This window comes from Chrysochloris asiatica, unplaced genomic scaffold (assembly GCF_000296735.1).
Source record: "Chrysochloris asiatica unplaced genomic scaffold, ChrAsi1.0 scaffold00009, whole genome shotgun sequence".
Lineage (NCBI taxonomy): Eukaryota > Metazoa > Chordata > Mammalia > Afrosoricida > Chrysochloridae > Chrysochloris > Chrysochloris asiatica.
The window spans coordinates 3113219-3139511 of NW_006408527.1; positions in this window are offsets into that span (position 1 = coordinate 3113219).

Below are 26293 nucleotides of genomic sequence, written 5' to 3' on the forward strand. Positions count from 1 at the left end.
GGACCAGTCGCTGGAGAAGGATATCATGTTTGGTAAGGTGGAGGATCAGATAAAAAGGGAAAGACCCCCAGCGAGATGGATTGGCAAAGTGGCAGCATCAATGGGCTCAAGCATGGCAATGATAGTGAGGTAGGCCCACTATCTGGCAGTATTTTGTTCTGTTGTGACATAGGGTAGCTATGAGTAGGTACCGACTCGATGACACCTATCAACAACAACAACAACTGGTGAGAATAGTTCTGGGATCTTTTTTAATGGATTTGGAGGCTTCTTTATTGTTATTTTAGAGTATGGAACACTGAAAGCAAAATGACCAAAGTATGTGGCATTTTAAATTGTCTCCATTTATTCTAAGCCAAAAGTAAGCTTACATACCAAGATTGCACAGACTTTAACCTGGTGAATTTCAAGAAACAGTTCAGCAACCAACTATTTGCCCAGGAATGAGAGGTTTTCCTGGGACGTAGAACTTTTAGTATAAAAACTGAGATAATGTAGACAAGGTGGGATTGTTGGTCTCCCGAGTTGTGCTTAGTGAATTCAGACCTAATGTCTGGGTAAGTGAAGACCCTGGTGGTACTATACAATAAGCCCTGGATTGATAATAATTGTAAGGTCAGCAGTTCAAACCTATCAGCTGCTCTATAAGAGAAAGATGAGGCTTTCTGCCCAGGTAAAGACTTCTTGTTGTTGTTAAGTGCCATCAAGTTGGTTCCAATGCACAGCAACCCAGTATAGGATTTCCACGGAGCAGTTGGTAGGTTTGAACCACAGACTTTAAAGGTAGGTAGATGTGTGGAAGTGAGGCTTGGCTGGAACTGTGGTTTATGAGTTTATCTGAGCTCTGGTTGAGAGTCTCTGGGTGCTGCAAACAGTACATGCTCAGTTACTGAGAGAAAGGTTTGCAGTCCACCCAGAGGTGCCTTGGATGAAAGGCCTGATGGTCTACCTCCAAAAGCCAGCCACACTGAAAACTCTGGAACACAGTTCTACTCTGAGTCTCATGGGGTCTCCGTGAGTCAGAGTCGACTTAAAGATTTTTAATTGGAGCCACAATTTCTGAGAACGTGCTTGGTGGCTTTCCGTGAATCACAAAACAAATAACATTTCTGACTCCTTATATTCCAATCCTCACTTCTCAAACCCTGGAAAGATATCTTATGATAAATCACTTCCTTCTTTTTTCTACCCAGAAACGCACTGCCTTCCACTTCTTCATGTTAATCCTAAAACTCTCCCCACTTTGAAGAGAAGCGTAATATTTGAACAGCATCTGGGGCCTGCCTGACTTCACAGAATTAATCTACAAACCTAGTGTTGAACCCCAAACATCACATATATAGGAAGTTTGCAATACACAAATATGGAATTAGTATTCAACAGGTTATTCAATTATGTCAAAGACTCCAAATAGTAGAAATTCATCAGACTCTCCCTGGTGAAACAAGGTTGTCAGAAGAATGGTGCTGGTGGTTATGTGACCCAGAGTCGGTTCCAACTCATAGCAACCTTGCATAGAGTTTCTGAGGCTGTAAATCTTTACTGGAGCAGAAAGCATTATCTTTCTCCCACCGAATGGCTGGCAGTTTCAAACTGCTGACCTTGAGGTTAGCAGCCCGACTCTTAACAACTATGCTACCAGAGCTCCTTTGTCAGAAGACTAAGGAGAGAACACATTGGTAAATAGCTATTTCCCTTTTTGCCCTGCCAGGAGCTCTGTGGATAACATGAAATGCAGATGAACCATTAATGAACTGGAGATATCTTTATTTCTGTCTCCTGAAAGTTGCAGGAGGAGCTGAAGACAACTAGCTTTCTCTCTTGATTGGTATCAATTAGTCAGACAGAACCACACCTGAGAGATGGATGGTATTAAAAAGCATCCCTTTTAGGGGAACAGTAGCTCCAGTGAGGTACACACACCTTAGAATCATCAAACATTGGAAATCAAGAGGACAGCATTTATCCAAGGACAACGTTGGTTCATAAAAGTTAGGAAAGAAAGAGGAATGGAAACAGGAAACACAAGGAGGAAGTGGGATAAGTGATGTTCCATTGTGGGGATTGCAGTGGGTTAGTGAAACACATTGTGTCTGAATTGTTGGATGTAAAACTGATGACATGCTCTGCAAACTTTCACCCAATTCAAAGAAAGTTTTGTTTTGTTTTTAATTATCCTTTTTTTTTTTTTTTAAAGTTTTTATTGTGAATTGAGTGAAAGTTTACAGGGCAGATCATCAGTTTTACATACAACAAATCATACACCTTGTTTCATTACAATGATTACAATCCCCTCCATGTACCATCAGTAAACAGTATATTTCTCTATTCATTTTAGCTCTTTTTTTAAAAACACTCAGGCATATATAATAATTTACACCACCAAAAGGCACATTCTGAAAGTCTACCTCCTGACTGCTAGAACCCAGTCCCTCTCCTTCCATGAGTCCAGAATCCTCAGCTGCTCCCTCTCTCCATGTCCCCATCTCTGCGTCCATCTCTGGTGTCACTGGATAGGGTCCCACATTCCGCTTGTGCTCTTCTCCCTTGATGGTCCTAGGGTCCTCTGTTTCTGGACTGTAAGATTAACTACTTCCCCATTTTTGTTACAAAACTTCTACCTTTCCTGTTGTGATAGTCACAATTAGCCACGATAACAGTTACTATTGAATCATAAGAATCTTATCCCCATCTCTTTTTATCAGACCCATCTAGACAAGATGAAAACTATTCAGTGGGAATGTTTTAAATTATCCTTTATATAGTTTTTTCCCAAGAGAATTTGCTTCCAGAATGCTAGAGCCAGAAAACAGGAACAATTCAGTATTTTATAAAGTTATCCAACACTCCCAGTTTTGCACATTATTCCTTTAATATTAAGAGATAAGGGTTTTTCTTTACAGCAAGGATCATTCCCATCCCCTCTGTACACCAGATTGATAGGGATGGGCAACTTAGACATTGGCTACCTAAAATGGGAGGACTGTAAAGGCACGAAGTGACTGGCTTACAAGTTTAGATTCAGAGTGTGTGGGGTGCAGGGCAGGGGAGAGGGCCGCGGAGGTAGAATCCCCACTGAGTGGTTTTCATCCTGTTTAGACAGGTCTGGTGAAAGGAGATGAGGACAAGACTCTCATGATTCAATAGTGAGTAATTGTTATAACTAATTGTGATTATCACAACTGTAAAGGTAGAAGTTTTGTGGCAAAAAGGGGTGAGTGGTTGATCTTACAATCCCAGAGTGGAAGACCCTGGGACCATCAAAGGAGAAGAGTGGGAATGGAGTGTGGACCCTACTCAAAGAAGTGGCAGTGCCAGAGATGGAGGCAGAGACAATGACATGGATAAACAGAGCAGCTGAGGATTCTAGACTCATGGCTGGCAGCCGAAGGGCAGGGTATGGCCGTTGGATGTTTGAATGATTGTATATTCCTGAGTGTTTTGGTGCACATTCCAAAAAAAAAAAAAATTAATACAGAGGGAAAAAATGCAAATACTGTTGAATGATGAAGCATGCAAGGGATTGTAATCATTGCAATGAAACTGATGTTCCCCCATGTAAACTATCACTCAATTCACAATAAAAACTTTTTAAAAAGAGAGATAAGGTTTTGTTTTTGTTTTTTTCATGAACCAGTCAAATATAATGAATTATGTAAAAAAGTGGCTTGTAGGCCACAACAGTAGAGGAATATCTTCCTTACAATCTGGATCCCTACGTATACTAATCACCAGGAGACGGGATAGTGCAGGGGTGTAGGGAACAAATCAAAAAACTTAACAGCTGTGAGACCATGGGCAAATGACTCCACCTCTCCTTACCCTTATCCACCTAATAGGGTTGTTATGAGGATTAAATGAGATAATCTGTGTAAAGCTCTTAGCACCATGCCGCATAGTAAATACTCAAAAGACAGCTATTGCGACAATGTTCTGGATAGGCTGTGTGTGTCATCTAATCACCCATAATTTTTGCTGGAAGAATTGTAGGGATTTTTAACACCTCATAGTAAATGTATAAAGTGTATTAATCCCCAAAAGATTACATGCTGAGTTGGTTGTTGACTAATTCAATGAGTCAGATTATTTAGGATTTTTTTTTTCCCCCAATTTTTGTGTTCAAATTAGGTCAAAGTTTTGCTTGAGACATAAAAGCCTTCTTATTTGGTTACTTATCTGAGAAAGCAGTCCCTCTTAGTGTGGAGAATCCAGTCCCAAGACTGATGTTAACAGATTTCCATTGGGAACCCAAAGTAGGAGTTATAGAATAGAGTTTGTAAATGGTCCTTCAGTCAGACGTTCTTCAAAGGGGCTTCAAAAAATTTATGGAAAAATGGAATTGAAAAATAATGGAATTTTCCCACCATTTTTTTAAGTCCCTTCTTATATTAACATTTAATTCAGAGTTCCATAACTCCAATCCCTCCTGAAGTAAATAATTAAAAATGCAGAATGACAGAATTCCTCAGTTAAATTTAACAGTTAGTGTATGGTTGGGATGTACTACACCAGATCAAGTTCATAATGTCACTCAACCAGTGGTGTGGTACCAGCGAGAATTTGCAAGTGAAAGACAAGTTAGAGCATAAATAGGAATGCTCAAGTGATCTTCCTGCTAAGGAGAACTAATCTAAAAGATTGCTCTCTTAGCAACCTAGAAGCCATAGTCATATAGTCCAAATCATCGGTAAAATTCCTGCTGTGCAGCAGTTGGGCGCTGGGCTGCTAACTAAAAGACTGGATTGGCCATTGGAACCCACCAGCCATTCTGTTAGAAATGGGCAGTTGGCCCAGTAAAGATTCCAGCCTTGGAAACTTTATGAGGCACTTTTACTCTATCCTATTGGGTTTCAATGTATTGGAATCAACTAAACAATAGGTTTGGTAGGTTGTGTGTTTTTTGTTTTTATTGAATCATCAGTAAATGAGCACCTATTTAAATGCAAACTGTAGGGCTCCTGGTGTTGCACTGTAGGATCAGCACTGGATTGTGAACCACAAGGCCATACGTTCAAACCTACCAGCAACTCCTTGGGAGCCATGTACAACAGGGGTGGGGAACATTTTTTCTGCCAAAATTTATAACATCATCCATGGGCCATACAAAATTATTAGCTTAAAAATTAGCCTGCTCTATTTGGTCAAACATTTAATTAACTCACCCCTATCTGGTGTGGTGCTGTGTATTAATGCGCTGGACTGCACAGCTGCTCCTCAGAAACCCTATATAGGGTCACCATCAGTTGGAACGGCCTCGAAAGCACTAACAACAACGTAATGGGTAGGAGCTCTGGTTATGAGTCAGACTGCTAACTTCAAGGTCAGCAATTTGAAAGTATCAGCTGTTTCTCAGGAGAAAAATGAGGCTTTCTGCTCCTGTAAAGAAGCCTTGAAAACCCTATACAGTGTTGCTATGAGTCGGAATCTACTCCACAGCACACCACCACCAATATAATGGCTAGAACTGTGGTAGCCTTGGCAGGGTCAGACCAAATTATTTAGCTGGCTGGATGTTCCCCACCCCCACTATACAGGGTCACTATGAGTCAGAACCAACTCGATGGCGTTTAACAACAATAATTTAACTGTAATCTGTTGTAGTTTAGGCAACACAAACTTATGGCAACCCCACGTGAATCAAACTAGAACTATACTCCACTGTGTCTTCCGGAAGTACAGGTAGATCGCCAGTTCTTTCTCCCAACTCATCTCTGGGTTGATTTAAACCAACAACATTTTGGTTAGCAGTTAAGCATGTTAACCATCTGAACACCCAGGGACTCCAGGACCTATTTACTCAACACAAAGTCATAACGTACTGTGATCTAACTCAGAGGTCAACTGCATGTTGTCATCGCCACTACATGTCTATAACTTCAACAAAGCTGGTAGATTTTCATTTGCCCAGTGAGCTCATTACTATATGAAAACTGGGTGCTGGCTTAATAGCCTTAGGTCATAAAGAACTATAACATGTTAGCTCATGTTGGGTGGCAACAGGTTTGTTTTTCATGATTATGTAATCTGAATTCCTTTTCTAATAAAGAATTTTCCAAAGAGTTATTATATTGAGTTGCTAACAAGCATATAGTCTAAATGCACATGCTTACATATTGTAACTACAGTAAACTCAAGCTTTTCCTCTCAAACTGCCTCTTTTGTTGTTTGTTGTTAGGTGCTATCGAGTCAGTACCGACTCATAGTGACCTTATGCACAGCAGAACGAAGCACTGCCGGATCCTGGGCCAGCCTCACTACTGTTGCCACACTTGAGTCCATTGATGCTGCCACTTGGCCAATCCATCTCACTGGGGGGTCTTCCTCTTTTTTTCTGACCCTCCACCTTACCAAACATGATATCCTTCTCCAACGACTGGTCCCTCCTGACAATTTGTACAAATGTCTAAACTATAAATCAAGTGTGACCCAGGACAAATGCCCACTATTTGACTGAGGTTGATATAAAGCATTAAAATACTTACTAAGGATTTTTAGGGAGGGCATTTGATCTGCTCATCTTGAATAGTAACCTAATCAATCAGGGATCTGGGCAATTTGTGCACCAGTGAGGTTAGCCCAGGATTGGGCAGTGTTTGTTCTGCTGTGCATAAGGTCGTTATGAGTCGGTACCAACTCAATGGCACCTAACAACAATTCATATTAGGAATACTCATATGAAGTATGAGTGGGGTTGCCATAAGTTTGTGTTGACTAAACTGCAACAGGTTACAGCTAAATTATTGTTGTTAAATGTCGTCAAATTGGTTCTGACTCATAGTGACCCTGTACAGTGGGGTTGAGGAACATCCAGCCAGCTAAATATTAAGTGTGAGTATTCAGGAACACTTAATTGTGCTCATGAGGAATCTGTACATGGACCAAGAGTCAGTTGTTCAACTAGAACATGGGAACACTGAAAGTAAACAGGACTTAAAATATTTACTGATGAAGATCAAAGAGCACAGCCTTCGATATGGATTACATCTCAAAGTCACGAAAACAAAACTCCTCACCACTGGACCAATAAACAACATTCTTATCAAAGGAAATTCTTTTTTGAATCAACTATAAACACTCATGGAAGCTACAGTCAAGAAATCAAACGAGGTGTTGCGTTAGGCAAATCTGCTGCACAAGACCTTTTTAAAGTGTTGAAGAGCAAAGATGTCAGCTTGAAGACTAAGGTGCACCTGACTCAAGCCATAGTATTTTCAATAACCTCATATGCATGAGAAAGCTGGACAGTGAATAAGGAAGACGGTAGAAGAATTAATGCTTTTGAGTTATGGTGTTGGAGGAGAATATTGAAAGCGCCATGGGCTGCCAAAAGAACCAACAGATCTGTGTTGGAAGAACTGCAGCCAGAGTGCTTCTTGGAGGCCAAGATGGCCAAACTTAGTCTCTCATACTTCGGACATATTGTCAGTAGGGATCAGTTTCTGGAGAAGGACATCATGTTTAGTAAGGTGGAGGGTCAGAGATAAAGAGGAAGACCCCCAGCAAGATGGATTGGCAAAGTGGCAGCATCAATGGGCTCGAGCATGGCAACGATAGTGAGGTTGGCCCAGGATCAGGCAGTGTTTCGTTCTGTTGTGTATAAGGTCACTATGAGTCAGTACAGACTCGATGGCACCTAACAACAACAACAACTCATATTAGATTGGCTTTAAAAAAAAAACTAATAGGGTGATTAAACATGATATAAAGGGTGCAGACTAGAGTGAATTCAAAGTCTTTAGGTGCTAGGCAGGTATTTATTGACTAGAGTGATATTTTAGAAAGAGGTGCACATTATTCTTAACTGCCAGGACAAAGTTTGAAAACCACAGCAAGTAACTACTTGGAGTTTTGCATTCCATACTCCACTACTCCCAAGCCAGTTTCCTGTTCCTGCTTGGCTGGCAGACCCAAGGGCCAGACAATGAATGGCTTGATTCTTAGAGTTGGAGAATCTGCTCTGGCATTCAGCCCTTAAGGTTTTGGGTGCCAGACCAGGTGTGTGTGTCTCTCTCTTTTTTTTTTTTTTTATTAAGTTTCTCCTAGAGATTTGGATTTTACATGAAGATAACAGAGCAGGAGGAGAACAAACTGAGTTGGGCATCTGGACAATGGCGATATCTAGTAAAGATACACACACACCTGTGTGTATCAAAAAGGAGTGTTTAGAATAACTGAGAACTAAATTTGGAAAGCTCTAAATATTCCCTGGGATTTTCAGCAGTAAGAAAGAGAAAAAAAAACAATACTAGAATCTTGGGTCAGCATGATTTTTTTCTTCCTCCCCAAGTGGAGGGAGATGGCATATTTATTCAACTGATAGGCTAATTCTGTGTTTTCCTACTCAATGAGTACTCACAGTCATATATGTTTATTATGAATTAAAAGTCAAAAACTAAATTTCCTCCATTACCTTCACCCAACCATCAAATCTCAGTGCTGTCAAGTAGATTCCAACTTATAGTGACCCTATAAGCACAGACTTCTGGTAAGGCGCTGCCGGTTATTGCGGTAAACTGCAAAATCGGTTTGGGTGGTAAAGGCCGGCAGTTCCAACTCACCAGCTACCCCTCGGAAACCCTATATAGGGTCGCCATGAGTCAGATCCCAACTCGACGGCACTTAGCAACAACATAGGCAACACAGCACAGACTAGAACGGCTCCCTAGTGTTTTCAAGACTGTAAATCTTTACAGATCACCTCATCTTTTTCCTGAGGAGCAGCTGGCGAGTTTAAAGTGTCTACCATGTGAAGTCCTTGTGTGGCGATGTTGGCTAAAGCACTAACTGTGAGGTCATTTGAACCGCATGGTTGTTGTGGTTGTTGTTGTTGTTATTGTTAAGTGCTGTTGAGTCAGTTCCGACCCATAGCGACCCTGTATAGGATTTCTGAGGAGTGTCTGGTAAGCTTGAACCGCCAACTTTGTGGTTCAAACCGACTTTGCAGGCCAGCGCATTAACCCACAGCGCCACACCAGCTCCTCAGAACTGTGAGTCAGAACCGAATAGATGGCACTTAAAAAACAACAACAACCATGTGGTTAGCAGAATGCATAACCCCTGTACCCTCAGGAGTCACCAGCTTCTTAAGCTTCACCAGGTGGAACTATTAAATATGTCCCAGGCCAGAACTTTACTGGAGACTGGAATCCGTGGGTAAGGGAGGATAGGTTGTAATTTTCACTGTTTATGTATTTGTGTTTTCTGTATGAGTGTAAAAAAGAGAGATTTTCAGGATTGCCTTTGCTTGCAGGAGCTATGAGTAACTTTTGATTTGCATTTTAAGCGGAAAACAAATACTAGAGCATCATTGTGACTGGTAGTTGATTGTGAACCATGGTGGCCCCTGGTATAACAGAACAAAGTGCTGCCCGGTCCTTTGCCATCCTCAGAATAACTGGTTGGCAAAGTTATTCTGTTATAATAACTTTTATAACACGGCTGTTATAATAACACGGCTGTTATAATACATGGTCACTATGTTCATCTATCTTGTTGAGGGTCCTCTTCATTTTCACCAGCCTTCTATTTTACCAAGTTCCGAGTCCTTCTCCAGTGACTGGTTCCTCCTGAGAACATCCACCATGCATTGCTATCATTGTTTATAAGTGGCATTCTGGCTGTACTCTATCCAAGACAGATTTATTCAACTCCTGGAAGTTTATAGTATATTCACTAATTATTCAAGTTGTTGTTATTGTTGAGAGCTGACTCATAAAGACCCTATATAGGGTTTCCCAGGAGCAGCTGGTGGGTTTGAACCACCGACCTTGTGGTTCAAACTGACCTTGCAGCCCAGCGTATCATCCTGCAGTTCCATGCCAGGACTCGCATTCTAGTACTGTTTGGGAAAAAGTTAACTTTTTCTCCTCTGCCCCATTGTTCCTGCAATTTTAAATGTTGAATGGAGTTCTGGTGTAGCTTTGTAGGATAAGCTAACCATAAGTTCTATAGTTTAAGCCACTCCTTGGAAACCCTATATAGGGTCACTTATGAGTTGGAATGGCACTTAGCAACAACAATGGCAAAAGGAAAAGATCTTAAAAAGGGGAAAAGTTGAATCTTAATGTCTCTAATTTGGGACTAATTTCCTTAGGCAGTTCAAAAGCTCTCAATGAAGGCTTTCTGCCAAACCCAACGAGCACAAGCTACAACCAGTCATGCTGGGACCTGTTTTAGACCCCCCTACAAAGAAGAAGAGGCTCATAGCTTTCTTCTGTGGGGCAGTCACCCCCTTCGTCTGTCCTCAAGACTTTAGGGCTCATTCTATCAAACTCTGCATGAAATTCCCTCTTCAACTCTCTTTATCCTAACTCTTCACCTTCATCCAAGCCCAACTCCAGGGCCTCCAAAAGGCCTTCTTATCCAAGGAAGGACACAACTCACACAGTGCTCACCTCCTACAAGCAGTCACGGTGCTAACTATGGTCACTATTTCTGGTAGAAGTTTTGAGCTAGCTGGCCAACTGGAGACAAAAGTCCTTCTCTTTTCTGGCTGTAATTTTCTTTCCCTCTTTTTTATAAAAATAACTTTACAATCTCCCTGGACTGACTTTTATCATTGTTTTCTGCACCCAGAGACGTAGAAAATAGCAAGCTGACTTTTCACTGCTGTTGCATCACAGCAAGCTGTTATTTTAACTTCACAGCCCTCTATACATCAACACAAGACCACATTTGGCTTTCTCCAAAGTTTTCTGACTTTTCAACTGAAAAGCAATCTAAAAGAATGGAACTGTTTCTCCAACAAGGAAAGGATGAACTGAGGGAGAAATTAGTACATATGGGGTTATACTATGTTTCTTGGATTTCTCTACTCTGGGGGCCATATGCTAAGAATAACATGGAGGAAGTTTACTGAAATGTGCTCCACAGACACCAGGGAATCCCTTCCTCCACTAAATCTGTTGAATTAAATGGCTTGAGGACACTTTATTACAAAAAAAAGTTAAAAGCATTCTGGCTGTACTCTGTCCAAGACAGATTTATTCAACTCCTGGAAATTCACAGTATATTCACTAATTATTCAAGCTGTTGTTACTGTTGTTGAGAGCTGACTCACAAAGACCCTGTATAGGGTTTCTTCCTAAATTTTAAAATCTCCACTGAAAATCATAGAGGTGGGTACAAGGAATAGAGATTTCATGAGACAGCAGTGTTCTTTCTCACCAGATGAGGTTTCTCTACCTAGCGAAGTCTAAAGGAAATTGAGTGCAATCAACCCACAGACATGGAACCAGAGTGACCAGAAGTAATTGAAATGCACTGATCATGGAGAACCCCATTTTCACCTCATTAATTTCAACTCAGTTCCCTTCCATTGGTAGTTCTAAAGAAAAGAAAAGCAGATCAAACTGAAGAAGATAACATCTTGTTCCCTCTCTTGACTTCCCCCACTTCCCAGATGCTCAGTCAGTTGGGTAGAAGGTAATTCAGAAGAAGGAGACAACACCAGCGGTCCACATGATTCATACGTCAGCTGAGCTTTCCTCTGTCACTTAACAAGTGACACATGGGTGTCACTTGTTTAATACCGATGGGAATTAATACAAAAATCATTTCTGGCCTTGGTCTGCATTGTTCATTACATTGTGTCCCTCCAAAAGAAGTGATGAAATCTTAACCCTGTACCTTTAAACAAGATACCGATTGGGAACTAGGGGGTTTCTTTTGTCATGTTAATGAGGTCATACCAGAGTCGACCTAATTATTTCTGCTATGATTAAGTACCCTGGAGTTGGTTACGACTCAGAGAGACCCTATATAGGGTATCCACGTAGTGACTCATTGGTTCAAATTAGTTCAGTGCTTATCCTACAGTAAAAAAAAAAAAGCAGAGTAGAGACAGAGACACACAAACAGGAATAACAGAGATGCTGTGGAATACTAAGGAAGGCCAAGGAACACCATGGAACTACTAGAAAAGGAGCATCGTGGCTCCTTACAATAAGCACTAGATTGGGAACCACAGGTCTGTGGTTCAAGCCCACCAGCTACTCAGCAGTAGAAAGATGAGGCTTTTTGTTCCCATAAAGATTTAAAGCCTTGGAACCCCTATACAGGGTTGCTCTGAGTTGAAGTGGACTGGCAGGCACTCAACAACAACAACAACCAACAAGAAAGAACCTCCCTCACTGAATTCAGACTTCTATCCTCCTGCACTGTAAGAAAATAAGTTTATGCTCTTTAAATCTACCCACTTGTGGCGTTTTTTGTTGTTTTTGTTATGTTATAGCAGCACTACATAACTAAGACATTCTGTACCCAACTTGTCAACACCCTAGATTTTGCCAAGTTTGGGAACTTTTGCATAATTATAATTAATGAATTATCCTGAGTCCTGGTATGGCGCTATGGGTAAATGTGCCAGACTGCAAAGCCACTTGAGCTGCAAGGTCGGTGATTCAAGCTCACCAGCTGCTCCTTGGAAACCCTATAAAGGGTCGCTATGGGTCGGAATCAACTCAACGGCACTTAATAAGAACAACAACAGTCAGTAAACTTCTATATTCTCACTCTTTTTTCCATTCAGTTATTGTTGGTAAATGCCGTTAAGTGGGTTCTGACCCATAGCGACCCTCTATAGGGTTCCAAGGAGCAGCTGGTGAGCTTGAACCACTGACCTTGATAGTCAAACCAACTTTGCAGTTCAGTGCATTAACTCACAGTGCCACATCAGGATATGCCTTTTCATGGCTGCCTCTATTAAAAAACAATTAAGGCTCAGCCTGCTCTTCATTTGGTTGTATATAAGACAAAGGGTGCTTCACTGTGATGGTGGTGGTGGTGGTTATGTGCCATGGAGTTAGTTCTGACTCACAGTGATTTACAGCCTCGGAAACCCTGTACAGGGTCACTATGAGTCACTATGATAAATCATTCTAGAGACAAAAACTATTGCAAAGAAAAATTCAGGATTCACAAATTCAAAGTAACACATCTGGACATGAATTAAATATCCCAGAATAATCAGATTCAGGTGTGGGGACCCACAAGACAGACTATTCAGAGTCAGAGGAAACCACGGTGACGAGAAGGGGGGAAACTGAAGCAAAGGTGGCAATAGGAGAGCAGAAGGGAGGACATGGAGTGGCACAAATGGTTAAGCCCTCAGTTACTAACAAAAAGGTTGGGGCTCAAGCCCATTCTTAGGCAGTCTACTTCCTGAAAAATCAACCATGGAAAACCTTAAAAAGTTGTCTCAGTGACAAGTGTTTAAGGCTCCAGAGTGGCACAAATGCTTTGCACTCAGACTACTAACCAAAAGGTTAAAGACTTGAGTCCACCCAGCCATATTAAAAAGAAAAACCCTGGTGATCAGCTTCCATAACAATTATACCAACTCCTCACTTATCTACAAAGAGCATGTCTTTATGTAAAAATCAGTGTCATGTAAAAATGGAGGATGACCACATCAGATCACAAAATGGAGGACGATTACATCATTACACGGCTGCCAAATGACATCATTGGTGGTGGTAGTAGTACTATGTCTCCAAGATGGTTCCGACTCATAACGACTCATAGAGGTTTCAAAACTGTAAATCTTTGTAGGAGCAGAAAGCTTCATTTTTCTCCTTCCGGTAGACTTGAAATGCTGACCGTGCAGTAAGCAGCCCAACTCATAGTTAGTTCATCATGATACCAGGGCTCCTTAAACGACATCATTACATACCTGTGAAACCTCTCAGAATCATGGCCCAGCCAGATGGACACATAGCATTACCCATCGCAGCCAGTGTTGGTCTCACATCCCATTGCAGTAATTGTTACTATCAGAATTATTATTGTACAAAATGTTGGACAGTAGATTTTTTACTATTATTATAAATGTGAAATATTGGATAACAAGATAGGTGATAATTGAGGAGTAGCTGGGCAGCCAAGAAAACCCTACGGAGCAGAGTTCTACTCTGTAGCACATGGAGTCATCATCAGTAGGAATCAAGCCAACACCAGTGGGTAGGGACTAGAAGGAAGAAAGAGTATGAGAAAGTAATTACCTCTGAGAGTGAGCTCCACTCAAAACTGCGAACTAGACAAACTTCCACTTGCCCTTCCCTCCCCTTCCAAAATCTGCTTAAAATTCTCAAATACAAGACAACTAGCATTCCTACTTCTATAGCTTACGTTTTTGTTTTTATGTTTTTATTGTGAAGTTCACATGAAAGAATATTAGGTTTACATTCATCCCATCATATTTTGTTTCATTGCAATGATTACAATCCCCTCATGCATCATCAAATAACCAAAGGATACACCCCACAGGCCAGCCCCCGCTCCTACCCCCACTCGCGGTCATCCGCACACAGCCCCTCTCCCTCCCTGAGTTCAGTGTCCCCAACCACTCCATCTGTCCCCGCCATTGTCTCTGTCTCCATCCCTGGTGTCTCTGCATCTCTGGGTAGGGTCCCACTCTCTGTATAGCTTACGTTTTGACAATCTCTGAACTTTTAAGTATAAAATCCGTAATTTGCAAAATTGTACACTAGACAGACACAGGTGAGGTAGAATTTCTGGAAACAATTCCCTTGCCCAGAAATTCTATTGCATGTCAGGAGTACCTAATTCTAGTCCTGGGAATATTAACGGGGGAAAAGTTATAGGCCCTTCTCAAGACACGGGGTCTAAGAAAATAGTAGCAGGATGATCAAGGGAGGCATTTAAGTAGCATAGATGAATGAGGAATCAACTATGTGACATGCAGAGGCTTTGCCACTTTCCTTGCTGAGAGAAGGGCACATGCAAAAACTGTGAGGGAGGAAAGAGGCAGGCGTAAATAAAAGCCAGGGTGTCCTAGACACAGTGAGCAAACGGAAGAGAGTTCAAAATGAGATTGGAGACATTTACAGATGTTAGATCATGCAAGGTTCTTAGTAAAATATTTGGATTTTTTTGTCTTCAAATGATTACAGGAAGAAATAGAAGGCTTTTAACCTGACTCATTTATCAGTTCATTGTACTGTGGAGGCTTGTGACTCTGGTAGCTATGCCACCAGCATTTTAAATACCAGCAGCGTCACCCATAATGAACAGGTTTCAATGATGCTTCCAGATTAAGATAAAAAAGGAAGAAAGAGAAAGCAGACTACTTCTGAATGGTTAACCACTGAAAACGTCATGAACAGCAGCAGATCACTGTCTGATATGGTGCCAAAAGATGAGTCCCTCAGATTGTAAGGCACTCAAAATATGACTGGGGAAGAGCTGTCTCCTCAAAGTAGAGTTAACCTTAATGACATGGATAAAGCAAAGCTGTAGGGACCTTTATTTGCGGATCAAGGACAACTGATAATGAGAAGAAACAGCTGCAAACATTCATGAATAACTGGAATGTGGAATGTATAAAGTATGAATCTAGGAAAATTGGAAGTCAACAAAAATTAAATAAAATGCATGAAGATTGACATCCTAGGTTTAATGAACTAAAATTGACTGGTGTTGGTCAGTTTGAATCAGATAATCATATGATTGACTACACTGGAAATAACAAATTAAAGAGGACTGGTGCTGTATTCACTGCCAATATCGATCTTGAAATACAATACTGTGATTTAATGCATTAGAAACTAATGACTGAAGACTAGAAGAGTTGTGAGATGACATCAAGAATTCCATATACTAAGAAAGCAAAAGCTCATTAAAAAGACAGGGACGAAAGAAAAGACCAAAGAAGACACTCTGAAATTTGCTCTTGAACACAGAGACGCTAAAACAAATGGAAGAAATGAGGAAGTAAAAGAGCTGAAAAGAACATTTCAAAGGGTAGCTCAAGCAGACAAAGTCAAGTATTACCCTGAAATGTACAGAGACCTGGACTTAGAAAGCCAAAAGGGAAGAATGTTCTTAGCAATTCTCAAGTTGAAAGAACTGAGAGGGAAAAAAAGTCAAGCCATCGACTTGAAATACTGAAGAATTCTATGGGCAAAATATTGACTGATGCGGCAAGCATGAAAAGTATATACAGTGTCATTAACCAAAAAGAATTAGTCTATGCTCAGTCATTTTAAGAAGAAGCATATGATAAAGAACCAATGGTATAGAAGGAAGAAACTCCTGAATTTCTGAAGGCATTGGCAAAAAGCAAGGTTTCAGGAACTGATGGAATACAAATGGAAATGTTTCAACACACTGATACAGTACTAGAATCACTCACTTGTCCATGCCAAGAAAATCTGAAGATAGCTAACTGGCCAACCAACTGGAAAAAAATCAATATTTGTGCCCATTCCAAAGAGAAGTTACCAACGGAATGTGGAAATAATTGAACAATATAATTAATATCACAAGTAAAATTCTGCAGAAGATAACTAAAAAAATGGTTGCAGTAATACACAGACAGGATGGTGGTATGTTGTGGAGTTGGTTCCAACTCAAAGGGAATCTGTATAGGGTTTCTGAGGCTATATCTTTATAGGAGCAGAAAGCCTCATCTTTCTCCCGTGGAATGGCTAGTAGTTTCGAACTGCTGACCTAGAGGTTAGAAGCCTGATTCATAACCACTATGCTACCAGAGCTCCTCACACAGACAGAGAGTTCCCAGAAATTCAAGCCAGATTCAGAAGAGGATATGGAGCTAGAGATATCATTGGTGACGGCAATTGGATCTTGGCTAAAAGCAGAGAATACCAGAAACTAGTTTACATGTGCTTTATTGACTACACAAAGGCATTCAATTTGTGGATCATAACAAACTATGGATAACATTTCAAAGAATGGGCATTCCAGAACACTTAATTGTGCTCATGAGTAAACTGTATATAGATTGAGAGGCAGTTGTTTGAACAGAACATGGGGATACTGACTGGTTTTAAATCAGGAAAGATGTATGACATAGCTGTATCCTTTCACTGTATTTATTCAATCTGTATGTATGGCGAGCAAATATAGTGAGAAGCTAGATTGTATGAGGAAGAATGTGGCATCAGGAGAAAGACTCATTAACAACCTGTGTTATGCAGATGATACAACCTTGCTTACTGGAAGCAAAGAGGACTTAAAATAATTACTGGTGAAGATGAAAGACTATAGCCTTCAGTATGGATTGCACCTCAGTGTAAAGAAAACAAAAATACTGTGTGGGACCCTACCCAGAGAAGCAGCGCTGCCAGAGATGGAGGCAGAGATGATGACGTGGAGAAATGGAGAGGCTGGGGACTCTGGACTCATAGAGGGAGAGGGGCTGTGTGCTGGCAGCCAGGGGGCAGACTTGCAGGGTATGCCCTTTGGTTGTATGAATGATTATATATACATAAGTGTTTTGGTGTACATCCAAAAACAAAAACACAAAACAAAACACAGAGGCAGGGAATAGAAGCAAATACTGTTGAATGATGATGCATGAAGGGGACTGTAATTATTGCAATAAAACAAAATATGATGAGTGTAAAGCTGATTTTTTCCCACGTAAACTATCACTCAATTCATAATTTAAAAAAAAATCAATAACATCATGATAAATGGAGAAAGGATTGAAGTTGTCAAAGACTTCATTTTGCTTGGATCCACTACCAATACTCTATGGAAGCAGCATATCTGATGCAAAAGACCTCTTTAAAGTGTTAAAAAAAAAACAAACAAAGATATCACTTTGAGGACTAGGGTGCACCTGACTTAATCTATGGTATTTTCAATAGCCTCATATGAAAGTGAAAGTTGGGCAGTGAATAAGGACGCTCATAGAAGAACTGATGCATTTGAAATACGGTCTTAGAAAAGAACATTGAAAGTACTGTAAACTTCCAGAAGAGCAAACAAATCTGTCTTGTAAGAAGTACAGCCAGAATGTTCCTCAGAAGCGAGGATGGTGAGACTGTCTCTCGAACTTTGGACACGGTTTTAGAAGGGACTTGTCCCTGGAAAAGGACATTATGCTTAGAAAAGTGAAAAAGAGGAAGACCCCCAATGAGATGGATTGACACAGTGTCAGCAACAATGGACTCAAACACAACAATTGTGAGAATGATGCAGGACCAGGCAGAGTTTCATTCTGCTGTACATAGTGTCACCATGAGTTGGAACTCACTGAATAGCACCTAACAGCATAAACAACCTGAGGATAAATGGGTGATACACGGACAAAAAATTGGAGGGATCCAAGAATGGAGGCTGATGCACAAGTAGGAGGTTACTGTAGTGGTCCAGATGGGAAATGCTGGTATCTGAATCCAATGTGTTGGCAGTGGAGGTGTAGACTGATTCAAGGTTATATGATGGAACGGAGGTAGAAGGTTGAAGATGAGGCTATCAAGGATGCTTCCAGGTCTCTGACTTGAACAATCAATGTAGATATAGATATTATTTAATTAACTTGACTAGGAGTCTCTGAGTGACACAATCATATAAGTACTCAGCTCCTAATCGAAATGCTGGCATTTTCAATCTACCTGGAGACTCCCTGGAAAAAAGATCTACTTCTGAAAGGCCACAGTCATTGAAAACACTATGGATAGTTCTACTCTCACACATATGGGGCCACCATGAGTTGCAACAGACTCAATGGCAATTGGTTTAAAGTAGAGTAAGAATGGAATGGGATTAAAGACATAGATTTGTCATAATATACAGATGGTATTTAGGCAGTTAAAGCATTTAGAGAGATGGGAGAAAGAGTAGCTGGGGGGGAGTATGCCAAGAGGGGGCATGTTTCAAGGAAGTCTACTGTATGAAATGAGAGTCTACTGTATGAAATGCTGCCAACAAGCCAAGCAAATGAGGACTGAGGAGCAACCACAACATGTGTATAACAGAAAGCCCACTGTCAGGGCTAAACCCAGGTGACTATCAGATATCCTAGGCATCAGTTTACACAACTGAATTGTACACATGAGCTTGTTTTTTCTGCAGGAGGAAGAAGGAAGGAAGGCAACAGGTACCTGGGAATGAGGAATAAAGAAAGGAGACATGGGCAAAGGATGTTCTGCATTCTTCAGCCTGACCTCAGGGATCATGTCTAATCTATTGTTGTTGTTAGGTGCTGTGGAGTCAGTTCCAACTCATAGTTACCGTATACACAACAGAACAATTGTAACCATGTTTGAGCCTATTGCTGCTGTCACTGTGCCAATTCATTTCATTGAGGGTCTTCCACATTTTCACTGACCCTCCACTTTACATAGCACGATGTCCTTCTCCAGGGACTGGTCCCTTCTAATAACATGTCCAAAATATGAGCATTGAACTCTTGCCATCCTGGCTTCTAAGGAGCATTATGACTGTACTTCTTCCAACATAAGATTTGTTTGTTCTTCTGGAAGTCCATGGTACTTCTATTATTCTTCTCCAACACCATTACTATATATGTCTAATCTACAGGATGCACCTTGTGTAAACATTCATTGCTTTGAAGATTCAAAACAAGAGGAGGGAATGATCATGTGTACACCCAAGAAATAATTTACGTGAATATTAAATTCCTACCTAAATCAATAGGGCAACAGCCATAGACTCTTTTAAATGATGAGTACCAGTATGGATTTTAAGTATGAACTCAATATTTATATGAATCGTATCTTGGGAGCATACATGCTCTCTTTCACCAACCCACCCCCTCTTAAACAAGAGACTACTCCAAACATATTTATTTCATACACTGGAATTTTTATATTAGCTTTTCTCCAAAATGAGGTACCACTAAACTACAATAAATTCAAATCCCAATTTTGGCACAAGGGAAAATGTCACTTTCTCAACTTAACACTCCTACTAAGACACCAAGGTGAGCTCACCATAATTTACATTGGGCGGCTGCTGCCTTGTGCACCAGGGGTCTGGGCATGGTTACCAACAGCTGGAGAGGAGAGGTTTACATCCATGCATCATAAATCCCCAACCTGCTAATGTTTTATAACTCAGTTCTGTATGTGCATTTTTGAGGAAATTGACAGTTTTGTGTAATCATAGAGCAATATTTACTGTCTTGGTAACAGACGTTGGTTAAGAAATGACTAATCCTCCTCAAACATAGGGAATTTTCTCAGATTTTTTTTTCCTAGTGTAAAATTGGTGCTGGTGGTTTTGCTGGTTGCAAATCAAGAAAGGAATGTAGTCAGTCATGCTTAAAACATGCATAAAGATGTAACGAGCTTTGCAAAACAGTTATTATTTAGATATTTTAAATCTTGGTCCCTTCTTAAGAATTGTATCTTCCTTTGTATGATTTTCAAAGTTCAGAAATTATTAAATTAAGATCCTTGTGTATCCTTCAATTACAGTTCCTATAGCAAAGTGCTTTTTTAACCAGCATGGTGTTTGAGTGTCTCTGCTTAGGGTTGTTTTCTTAAATTGTATTCCTGTTCATGATTCTATGATGTCATAAAGGAGCTCTGGTAATGTAGTGGGTATGAGTTGGGCTGTTAACTACAAGGTCAGCAATTTGAATCTACAGTGCTCCATGGGAGAAAGATGAGGTTTTCTGCTCCTATAAGGATTTATAGCCTTGGAAACCCTATGTTATTGTTGTTAAGTGTCATCGAGTTGGAAACCCTATACAGGGTCACTATGAGTTGGAACCAACTCCACGGCACACCACTAGACCATATATATGTTGTTACTGGTGTTGAGTGCTGTCGAGTTGATTGCAACTCCATGTGATAGACTAGAAGTACAACATATGACTTTTCTAGGATGTAATAGGATAAGCTGCTAACCACAAGGCCAGCAGTTCAAACCCATCAGTTGCTCCTTGGAAAGCCTATACAGGGTTGCTATGAGTCAGAAACAGCTCGATGGCACTTAACAACAACAACAATGTTCATGAAAGCAGATCACCAGGTCTTTCTCCCATGTAGCTGTTAGGTGGGTTCCAACCACCAAGTTTATGGTTAGCAAGTAGCACTGAACTGTTTGTGTCATCAGGGCACCTTCAATCTATAGATAATTAATCTATAAATAGATTAAATTTACACAAGTATAATCATATAAATATTTATACGGAGTTTGCAGAAAAAGGAGATGGAAAAGATGTTCTCCTAAATTGGAGAAAACTTCAAAAAAGGACTATACTGGTTTTATAGAACTTATGGAGCTGGGTTGGCCGATGCAGGAGTTCCAATAGCACATTGGCTAAAGTGCTCAGATGCTAACTGAATGAATGGTGGGTGGTTTGAACCCACCAGCTACTCCACGGTAGAAACATTAGGCAGTCTGCTTCTGTACAGATTTACAGCCTTGGCAACTCTAAGGGCAGTTCTATTTGTCCCATAGGTTTGCTAGGAGTTGGAACCTACTTGAAGACCAAAGATTTTGGCAGATGAGTGGAAGTAGATGGTTCCTGGACTGCAGAAGGGTCCTACAAACCCATTTTCTGTTTCTTGTCTGAACAGAGAAAATAAGATGGATGTGCACACTAAGTGCTTCTCTCTGTTTTAACTAAGGTTCCTGTGTTTACCATACTTCGTTTCTATTTATATTTTTATGCTAGCTGAGCTTTCTTTCCTCCTCATCCCTCCAGAACAAGTCTGCTGTGATTAATTTATCTGCTATTTAATGGAACAATTCTAACTGGAATGGATAGTTTTTAAAAACTGGATTGGTTAAGATTTCCCAGTACAGAAGTTAAGGAACCCCAGGTGGTGCAACACTTAAGTTGGTGGTTAGAACCCAGCCAGAGGCTCCATGAAAGAAAGATGTAGCAATCGATCTCCCTAAAGAGCACAGCCTAGAAAACCCTATGGGAAATTGCTATTCTGTCACATGGGGTCTCTATGAGTTGAAAACAACTCAACAACAAACAATGTACTAAGGTTACCTAGAGACTCAGTCTCCTAACTTCAGATTCAGATTTTGGAACAAAGGCTGTGTGCAAGAATATGGCTTAGAAAAGTTACATGTAAATCAAACACAAATTTAAATTACTAGTGGTACTCACAATTTAATTCACTGGTTTTTAGTGAAGATTCCTTCCACCCAATCTCAAACAAATTGGTTTCATAAATTTGGGATTAAAAAAAAAAAAAAATTTATGTTGTATTTTCTCCAAATAAGTTAGCTTGAAGACTAAAGTGCCCCTGACCCAAGCCATGGTATTTTCAATAACCCCATATGCGTGCAAAAGCTGGACAGTGAATAAGGAAGACTGTAGAAGAATTGATGCTTTTGAGTTATGGTGTTGGAGGAGAATATTGAAAGTGCCATGGGCTGCCAAAAGAACCAACAGATCTATGTTGAAAGAAGTGTAGCCAGAGTGCTCCTTAGAGGCCAGGATGGCCAAACTTCATCTCTCATACTTTAGACATATTGTCAGGAGGGACCAGTCGCTGGAGAATAATATCATGTTTGGTAAGATGGAGGGTCAGAGAAAAAGAAGAAGACGCTCAGTGAGGTTGATTGTCAAAGTGGCAGCATCAATGGACTGAAGCGTGGCAACGATAGTGAGGTTGGCCCAGGATCCGGCAATGTTTCGTTCTGTTGTGCATAGGTCGCTATGAGTCGAGGTACCAACTCGATGGCACCTAACAACAACTACAACAATGGAGTCTCTGGTAGCGTAGTGGTTATGAATCGGGGTGCTAACCTCAAGGTCGGCAGTTCGAAACTACTAGCCGCTCCGCGGGAGAAAGATGAGGCTTTCTGCTCCTGTAAAGATTTACAGCCTAGGAAACCGTGTTCAGGGTTACTGTGAGTTGGAACAGACTCCATGGTACTTAACAACAACAACAACAATAACAACAATGGAGTCCTGGTATGACACTATGGGTTAATGCACTGGACCCAGAGGTCAGCAGTTCAAACTCACTAGTCACTCCTCAGAAACTTTATACAGGGTCACTATGAGTTGGAAAACGACTCCACAGCACTTAACAACAACAACAATGGTTTATCCTACCATGTGGCAATCCGCTTCCATAAAGGTTACCACTTAAGGGGGTGCTGTTCTACTCTGTCCTATAGGGTGGCTATAAGCAGCAATCATCTCGATAGCACACATTAACAACAATGATTTTACCTGCCTTTTCTTGCACTTAGATGAATGGATACGTGGATAAATAGGTAGGTAGGTAGGTAGGTAGATATCAAACCAAAACCTTTTATCACTGAGTTAATTCTGACCCATGCTGGCTCCCCTATGAGTTCCACAGTAAAACTGCTCCACAGGGTTTTCCTGGCTATTCTCTTTATGGAAGCAGGTCTCCAGGACTTTCTTCTGTAGCATTGCTGGGTGGGTTTGAAGTACCAACTTTTATGTTAGTAGTCAAGCACAAACAATTTTTACCACTCAGGGACTAGATAGATAGGTAGATAGGTAGAGAGATAGAGATTCAGATGTAGATAATCACATAAATCCTTTACATCAGAATAGAATTAAAAGTAATTACAAAAAAAAAAATGATAATAATCGCTGTGAGTCGGAACCGACTCCACAGCACATAACCACCACCACCTCTAGGGAGGGAGAAGATGGGAATGGAATGTCAAAATAGACAATTTTCAATTTTTAATTACATATTTCAATATTGTTTGAAATGCCAATATATGGCTCTTATTATATATTGTTACCTTTTAAACTTTTTATTATTATTTCATGCTTATGCAAAATTAAACAGAAGAGTATAACAAACTCCCATATACCTATTACCTGGCTTAATAATTATTATTATCAATCCTGTTTTAGCTTTTACACCATCAATTTACTGGAATGCTAACTGCAAGGTTGGCAATTCAAATCCAGCAGACGCTCCACAGGAGAAAGATGAGACTTTCTGTTCCCATAAGGATTACAACCTTATGTTTCTTATATAGTGTAAGAGTAAGAGTCCACTCGATGGTAGTGAGTTTGATTTGTTTGTTGTTGCTTTTTGGGGGGGGTATTATTTTGAAACAAAACTCAGCTGTCATTTCAACCATAAACATTTCAATATATACTTCTCGAAGAAGACTCTACTTATAACATATACACCGGTTATCCCAGTTAAAATATTTTATAATACCTAACCAGTGTCCAGAACCGACTCGATGGCACATAACAACAACAACAACAACCAGTGTCCAAATTTCTTCATAAATAGCATAGGTTGGTTTTGTTTGTTTACTTCAGTTTGTTTATTTGAATTAAGATACAGATAAGGTCACATATTCTGATAATTGACGTCTTCTAAGTCCACTTCAAGACATAGCATTGGTCCAAGAACCAAAGGTACTGAAGGAAGACGTCCAAGCTGCACTGAAGGTATCGATGAAAAACAAGGCACTGGATGTGCACACTCATCTATGCCAAGAAATTTGGAAAACAGCTATCTACCTGGTCAACTGAATAGAAGCGATCCATATATGTGCCCATACCAAAGAGAGGTGACCCAATGGAAAGCAGAAATCATCGGACAGTATCATTAATATCATATGCAAGTAAAATTTTGCTGAATATAATTTATAAAACTGTTTTAACAGTACATTGACAGGAAACTGCCAGAAACTCAAGTCGGATTCAGAAGCAGTCATGGAACTTGAGATATCATTGCTGGTGTCAGGTGAATCTTGGCTGAAAGCACAGTATAGAAAGCGGTTTACTTGAGCTTTATTGACTACGCAAAGGCTTTTGACAGTGTGGATCATGACAAGCTTTGCAAAAAATGGGTATTCCAGAACACTTGATGGTGCTCATGAAGAACTTGTATATACACTAAGAGGCAGTCATTTGAACAGAACAAGGAGATACTGAATAGTTTGAAATCAGGTTGTATCCTTTCATATATTTCCTCAATCTGTGGGAGTGCAGTGACCCCATATGATAAGCACTGGACTTTGAACCACAAAGTCCATGGTTTGACTCTGCCAGTCACTCCATGGGAGAAAGATGAAGCTTTCTGCTTCCACAAAGATTTAAAGCCCTGGAAACCCTGTACAGGGTCATTATGAGTCGGAACAGATTCAACAGCACTTAACAACATTCAATCTGTATGCTGAGCAAATAAATCAAGAAGCTGGATTATATGAAGAAGAACTTGGCATCAGGATTGGAGGAAGACTCAATAATAACCTGTGATATGCAGATGATACAACCTTGCTTGCTGGAAGTGAAGAGAACTTAAAATGCTTACTGATGAAGAGTAAAGAAAGTCTTTAGTATGGATTGCAACTCAATGTAAACAAAAATTCTCACATACCACTAGACCAATACATACCATCATGATACATGGTGAAAAGACTGTCACAAGACTTCATTTTGCTTGGATCCACAATCAACACTCATGGAAGCAGCAGTCAACAGATCAAACAATGCATTACATTGGGCAAGTCTGCTGCACAAGACCTCTTTAAAGTGTTCAAGAGCAAAGGTATCAATATGAGAACTAGGGCGCGCCTGATCCAAGCCATGGTATTTTCAATAGTCTCATATGCATGTGTTAATTGGGTAATGAATAAGGAAGACTGTAGAAGAGATCATGTAATTGAGTTATTGTGGTAGAGAAGAATATTGAAAGTACAATGGATTACCAGGAAAACAAACACATTTGTGCTTTAAGAAGTACACCGTGAGTGCTTCTTAGAAGCCAGGATGACAAGACTTCGCTCCTACTTTGGACATATTACCAGGAGTGACCAGTTCCTGGAGCAGGACATTGTGCTTGACAAAGTGGAGGGTCAGTGAAAAGAGGAAGGCCCCCAACAAGCTGGAATGGCACAGTGGCAGCAGCAATGGGCTCAAATGTAACAAAAAATTGTGAGGATGGCACAGGACCAGACACTGTTTTGTTCTGTTTTGCATAGGGTTGCTATGAGTCAGAACCAACTTGACAGCACCTAACAACAAGAAGTCTCTTTTAATTTATGTATTCCCCTCTTTCTCCTCCCTTCCGTGTTAAAATATATTTGTTAAAATGTGTATTTTAACTATAGTTTATACCTCTGTGATCCATTTGAACATGTTGCTCTGTTCTTTTTCTTCTTTTTTTAAGTTGGTAGTTAAATCTATTTTCAAGATTTGGTGAGATTCAAGTTCTCTCAGTGCAAAACGGGAATAGTTTAGTATCTGATTTTTCTCTTCTTGTGATTTTGAGCAGCTCAATGCCTAGCTCAATGACCTTTTCAGTGGTAACAAAATGATTGTATTTATATTTTACTGTATCTTCAATTTGTTACCTAGAATAAAAAACCTACCTCATTTAGTTACCAATAAAATGATTTGCTAGGAAATGAAAGATATATGATTTATTTTTATCCCTTCATTAATCATTTTTTCAAAATAATGAGTTGGTTCCAATGGTGACAAATTTTGTTTTTTGTGTGTCTATTTTGGTATGATGTATTATGAACATATGGGTTTACATATTTGAAATGTTTCCACTCACTGCCATTATTA